The 6,679-nt window shown below is 57.5% G+C and overlaps 1 long non-coding RNA gene across 1 annotated transcript; it reads right to left on the reverse strand.

Moving 5' to 3' along the window:
* Positions 1 to 634: 634 nt before the first annotated feature.
* LOC129391895 (uncharacterized) lies at positions 635 to 3,495 on the reverse strand. The gene is made up of 3 exons (XR_008616739.1): positions 3,129 to 3,495; positions 1,053 to 1,260; positions 635 to 701 (listed from the first exon to the last, which is right to left on the reverse strand). It is a non-coding gene; the product is annotated as an uncharacterized lncRNA (long non-coding RNA).
* Between the last annotated feature and the right edge of the window lie 3,184 nt (positions 3,496 to 6,679).

Below are 6,679 nucleotides of genomic sequence, written 5' to 3' on the forward strand. Positions count from 1 at the left end.
ACCCCCGGCGCTGCCAACCCCCCTCCCCCCCGCCCCCCCCCCCCCGCCTCCCTTCTCTTCCCTGTGCCCAGACTCTTGTTCGGGGCCTTGAAACAGTGAGCTGTCTTTGTTCGAAATACAGGTGAACGGCAATCATGTGATTAACACACACACACATAAAAAGCTTTTTAACAGCGCCCGCCTGGCCTCAGAACCGCCCAGAGAGGAGCCGCCCTGGACGGACAGAGGGACAGAGGGACGAGCCTCCAGCCGGTCGTGTCTGGCGACCCTCGGCAGCCTCCGAGCCCCGCGCTGCCGCCCGCTGCCCGCCTGCCCGGCATCTCTCGGTCCCGGTGGGTCCCCGCGCATCCTTCCAGCCCTCGGTTCCTCCTCTCGAGGAGGTGTGGTGCCTGTGGCGTCTGTGACTTGGCCTGAGACCCCCTGGGGCAGGGAGGGGTGGCTGTGGAGGGTAAGGAGCCAGGTGTGGGGTCCCACAGCTCCCCTTTCGGCTCCCCGCCTCCTGCCCTACCCTCCTTGGCCCAGCTGTGCCAGGATGGGGGTGGGGGTGGCAGTGGGTGCTCTGGGTCTGCAGAAAGGCCACACTGGACAGAAGGGGCCTCTCTCTTCCCTTCCCTCTGTCTCTCTGTCTCTGTCCCTCTCTTCCTGTTTCCACAGTGCGGTGTGGGCTCTCTGCTGAGAGGTGCTGGATGAGGCAGGTGGGCCTGCAGGGGGGCAGGGGTACAGTGCCGTGAGATGCCCAAGGCTGTGCGTGGGTGGGGGACCCCGTGCTGTGAGCACACTGCCCACCATGCGGGCAACTCTGGTCCCCTCCATCTGTTGCAGGCCCCTGGGGCCCAGCTTTCTCCAGCAGGGGAGGGTGAAGGATCCATATTCATCCCTGGAGAGCAGGGAGTTTGCAGAGGGGGAGGGCTCCTGGATGAGGATGCGGGTGCCTCTGCCCTTGACAGAACAACCTGCTGGCCAGCGCCCGGGTGGGAGGGGTCCTTTTCCCCCTCATTCCTGCCCCTTCCCCAAGGATGCTGGTGACCCCCTTGCCACACCCCGAATCCCACCTGCTCATTCCGGGTGAGGTGTGATGCCTGGTGGACTCTCTGGCCTGTTCTCTCTCCCCAGCAGGGAGGGCCCAACATGAGAGTATAATGGTGAGGTAGGTTCAGGCTTCCTTCCCTGGGCAGAGGACTTTCAGGAGTATCAGGGTTTTTCTGCGATCCAACCTGGGCTCTGTGAAGCTGGTCCCAGATTTACTCCTCAGATGGGCCGCTGAGAGGAGGAGAGCAAATGAAATTCTGTCAATCAAACGTAAAGCCCAAAGCCCGCTGATGCCCCTGCCTGGGGAGCTGCTTCAGGTTCGCCGTGACCCTTAACCCCTTAGCTCCCCGCGTCTTCTTGGGGCACTGGTCCTGCTTCGTGGAAGGCCCACCCTTGGCTCCCCGTCCTGGGTCCCAGTCGCTCATCTGTCCCCTGGGGTGATGATCATCTCGCCTGGCCTGCCTCTCAGAACACCCCAAGGTGAGAGGGGGAAATCTCCTGTTCAGCCGAGCCGGGGCCGAGCAGGGAAGGCACTTTCCCACCTCTAGGCACCGTGGGGGTGAGACCTGCGTGGGCCAGGCTGTCCTCTCGCTCGTTCCTCAGGCCTGGACCCAGCTCCCAGCAACCGCCTTGAGTACGGCTTCTAAATCTTGCTCCACTCCACGTTAGGGTCGCTGTGGAGTCTTAAAGAGACATTGAAGCCTGGATCCCCTGCAGACTGGCTAATTCTCAATTTCTGGGCATGGCATCCAGACATGTTTCCTTTTTGAAGCTCTCTGGGAGGCCTTGCCTTCCCTCACTGGGGTCTCTGGAACCCCGAGGCGGCGGTGACCCTCTGCAGGACCCAAAATCTCCACGGAGAGGGGTGGGTGCTGGGCTCTGGACCCCAGAGCTGGAGGCCAGAACTGCAGTGATCCTGAGGTGTGCAGGGAATTGTGGGGTGTGGCAGGGGAGGGGCTGTGCATTGGAAAGGGGGAGGGCTGAGGGGCACAGGTCAGGGTCAAGGGTACAATACTGACTGAGACGAAAGCTTAGTCTGGGTGAGTGTAGGGTGGGGGGGTGGTGGGAGCTCCCCCACCTCTGGACAGGTGTGTGCTTCTGGGTTCGGGTGCAGTGGAAAGAGCACTGGTCTTGGAGTCAGGAAGTCCTGCCACTAGTATCCATACGGCCTTGGGCGGGTTATGCTGTTAACCTCTCAGGACTTGGTTTTTGCATGTATGAAGTGTTGGCGATTTTATATATCACCGTATCCCAGTGCGTGGGAGAATGAAATAAGGAGACCCAGGGAGTTCCCCGGTGGCCCAGTGGTTAGGACTCGGCCCTTTCACTGCCGCGGCCTGGCTTTGATCCCTGTTTGGGGAACCAAGATCCCACCCCACGCAGCGAGGCGAAATTAAAAAAAAAAAAAAAAAAAAAAGAACACGCACACATACGCATTTGGTGTGGAGTAAGTGCTCAATAAATGGTAGTTAGAAAAAGTAGCGTAGGGACTGGGAGGTGGGGAATGCTGACTTCAGTTCAAGTGCACAGGTGTTCACAGAGCGGCCACTGTGGATTAGCCTCGGGAGTGTGTAATCTGCCTGTAGAATCCCAGCATCAGACCAGGGCAGCGTGTGATAACCTCCTCATGGGTAGGCCTCTCCTGCTGTGCCCCTCAACAGCGAAGGCCCACACTTCCACAGCGCCCCTGTGGGCCGGCCCAGCTCCGGGCCCCTCTGTCCCTGGAGTCTCAACAACTCTCTGAGTACGTGCTGTCCTTATTCTCCTTCTAGGAAGGAAACTGAGGCACAGAGACGTTCAGGGATGAGCCCGAGCTCACCCAGCTAATGATGGGAGGGCGCGGCCTGGTGCCCGCAGTTTCCCTCGCAGCCCAGCCTCTGATCACACTGCCCTACTGCCTCTGGACCCCAGGCACGGCCTCCCCCCGCCCCCCAGGCCTTTGCACTTGCTCTGCGTTTCCCCTCCCCCTCGTCACTGCTTGCAGCCCAGCTCAGGCGCCCTCTCTTCGGGGACGCACTCCCCGACACGCCCTGGTTGGAATACTGTTCCTGTATTACTTTCCCGTGGAGGAGAGGATGATGGCTTCATAGCTGCCTCACCTCCTCGCTGCGCAGCCTGGCATCCAGGCGGGTCTCCGCTTCCTCCTGGGAGCTCCCCCGAGGGCAGGGCCACGCCTTCCTCTTGGTCTTGGCCTCTCGAGGCCCCAGCACAACCTCAGGGAGTCTTCCCTGAATGGAGTTGCCATCAGAGTTCCAAGGGGAGAAAGATCAGGAAGGCTGGGGTGGGCAGGAGTGGCTTCCTGGAGGTGGAGGGCCTGAGTGCTGGCGGTGGTGGGGGGGGAGGACAGCATTCCAGGCCTGTCCCGACAAGCGCTCTCGCCCGTCCCTGTTTCTGGTCCAAGCTGAGGGTTGAGGACCCGCGCCAGGAAGGCAGCTCCTGGGGCCTGCGTCTTCCTTCCCCTCCCAACCGCACCCACTCCGGGAACAAGGAAGCCGGGGCCAGTGCCCAGCGCTGCCTCAGGGCAGTTGGCCTCTGCCCTCTTCTTAGAAGCCCCGAGCAGAGACTGCTCGTTCCTGTCATCTGAACCCAGCAGCCGGAAAGCCCTTCCTGGTGTCTCCCCAAACCTCTCACGCTGCAGTGAACTTTTGTGAACGTACCCTCTGTGCAGGGCACTGGGCCAGGAGCTGGGGTAGGGAGGTGGTGGAGACCAGACCTTGCTTTGAGGAGCTCAGAGTTTGATGAGAGAGACCTGCATGGAAACCCAGAACCCTGGCACGGCCGAGGTCCTCCATGGCCAAACGGGGGTGAGGGAGGTCAAGTCCCAGCTGGGCTGTGGGGTTCCTGTGTTGCCTCTGTCGCCTTCTTCCCTCTCTAGGCCTCAGTTTCCTAATCTATAAAATGAGAGGCAGGCTAGGTTATCTCCGAGGGCATTTCCAGATTCAATAGCCCGTGAATTTTATTTCAAAACAAGAGGCCAGGGCTTCCCTGGTGGCGCAGTGGTTAAGAATCTGCCTGCCAATGCAGTGAACACTGGTTCGAGCCCTGGTCCGGGACGATCCCATATGCCACGGACCGCAACCAGAGAAAGCCCGCGTGCAGCAACGAAGACCCAACGCGGCCAAAAATAAATAAATAAATAAATACATGAAAAAAAAAAAAAAAAAGCAAGAGGCCAATGCCTGACCCAGTGTTTCCAAGGTGCTGCCACAGGGCACTTGCTGTTCCTTAGACGTAGATCAGCATCTCTTGATGCTGTCATCAAGAGATGACAAATTCAAAACTGTCTTGAAGAGACAGTTTTGTGGTCTAGTAAGTTTGGGAAATACCGCTTTCCACTTTTTCTTTTTAAAGATGCGGGGCCTTTGAGGGTGTTAAAAGTTCTAACTGCTGCAGTTAAGAAATGGATCTTTGTTTGTTTAATTTATTTATTTTTGTCTGCGTCAGGTCTTCGTTGCCGCGTGCGGGTTTTTGTTGCTGCGTGCGGGTTTTCTCTAGTTGCGGCAAGCAGGGGCTACTCTTCGTTGCGGTGCGCGGGCTTCTCATCGTGGTGGCTTCTCTTGTTGTGGCGCACGGGCTTCGTTGCTTCGCGGCACGTGGGATCTTCCCGGACCAGGGCTCGAACCCGTGTCCCCGGCATTGGCACGCGGATCCTTAACCACTGCGCCACCAGGGAAGCCCCAGGAGATGGATCTTTGTTTAAAATACTTACCCCAACTCCTCTTCCTCCTCATCCTTCTTCTCCTAATGCCTTTCCTCTGACTCTGGTCCTTTTCTCTCCTCCTTCCTTTCCCCTAAGAGTCAAGAAGAAGGTGGGGTGCTCCCGTGAGGAGCCTGGGTGTCCCCTAGGGCATGGTCCTCAATTCCTCACTCCCCTCGGTGTCAGCACAGAGCTCCGCCACCCCCATGCCCTGCCCACAGGACGCCTTGCCTGTTGGCCGAGGCATGGAGCCTCCCCTGTGTCCTGACTCCGTGACCTTTCCAGCAGGACATTGTGCCTGCGGGGGTGTGGGTCTGTGAGCTGAGTCTTTCTCACCTTCCTCCACAGTGCCTGGCGCACAGAAGGTGCACATACACAGGCAGCGAGGTGTGGTGCTCTTGAGTCAGGCAGCTCAGGGTTTGAATCCTGGCAGCCCCGCCCGCTCACTAGCTGTGTGTCCTTGGCAAATGCCTTAATGCCTCTGAATCTCAGTTTCCTTCCAAGTCAGGGTGAGGATTAAACCAGATAATGTGTGTAAACACTTCGGACAGTGCCTGGCACATTATGGGGCTCAGTAAATGGCAGCTATTGTTATTAGCATCTCGGGGATCTGCCTCAAAGGGTGGCTGTCGGTTGACCTTGGGTTTGATAGAAGTCACTGCTTCTTGTCGCGTCCAAGTGCTGTTATTAGATGTTCTCCCATCGGCAGGTTCATCATCCCGCTAAACAAAAGCAGAAAGGGAAGTGATTGGCTGAGATCACGTGACTGTTTGGTCTTGGAACTTGACCTCTCTGCCAGGACTTTTTGCCCCAGGTTTCCTGAAGACCCACCCTCTGCTGTCTGTGAGGTAATAAAGAGAGGCGAGCGCTCAGCTTGTGTTCAGGGAGCTTGTGGACGAGCTGGGAGTTGGTTCATTCATTCGGACGTCCCCACACACCTATTAGGCCGACTTGAGTGAGGAAGAAGAGAGTGGTGATGGTGGAGGAAAGAAAGGATGGGTGAGGAGGGCTGAGGGTGGCCTTTATCCGTTGGGACTCTTGGTGTCGTCCCTGGAGGGGGCTGCTGCTCTGAGCAACAACTGGGCAGCTTGTGGGGAGGGGCTTATCCAGGTTTCCCAGTTTAGGAGGTGACTGGAAGAACCCGAGTGTTCCCATTCTGGATTCCCTGTCCTTTCTCTCTGTCATCCAGGGCGTTGCCCAGGACCAGGCTGTGGATGCCAGATGGCAGGGGACTGGGCTGGGTGTAAATGGAGCCAGGGACGCCCGTTTGAGGCTGGTGCTGTGAGTGCGTCCCTGCTCTCGCAAGGTTACCTCTGGTCCCCGAAAGTGAAAATGGGTGATCCAGTGGGATTTTAGTGTTTGTGTGAGCTTGAAGGACAGCCTCCCCACAATGAGATTACTTTATCCTTCGTCGATGTCACTTTATAATGAAAAAAGGAGCTGAGTGATGATAAGCCTGAGACCCAGAGCCAGAGAGACCAGGGTTCAAATCCAGTCCTTGCCCCGCTAACCGGCGGTGGGCTCGCGCCAGTCCTGTAATCTTCCTGTGCCTCAGTTTGCTCATCTGTAAAATGAGGATAACACTACCTGCCTCATGGGAATGCAAAGGTGAAAGAAACAAGGAAAGGCAGGTGCTTAGCACAGTGCCTGGGACAAAAGGCAGGCCCTTTGGTCATTGCCTTCGCTACTCATCTCAGCTGCTGGCTGACGCTCAGCATTTTCCAGGTCGTGTCAGGTAAAATAATGCCGTGGATATGATGCACCCGGGAAAATCTCTTCCTTTTCTAGGGGCGAGAGTTGTACTCACTGCAATAAGAGCACAGGACTCGGCACAGCCCTGGGGGTGCTCTGATGCAAGCAGAAAGTGTAATATATCCTTGAGGCTGCCAGGCACGGGGATTTTGTATCCAGGTGGCAGGTTGAGAAGTCAGAGTTTGCAGATCTCCTGTTTGG

Source organism: Physeter macrocephalus, unplaced genomic scaffold, assembly GCF_002837175.3.
Source record: "Physeter macrocephalus isolate SW-GA unplaced genomic scaffold, ASM283717v5 random_670, whole genome shotgun sequence".
In the NCBI taxonomy this organism is placed as follows: Eukaryota; Metazoa; Chordata; class Mammalia; order Artiodactyla; family Physeteridae; genus Physeter; species Physeter macrocephalus.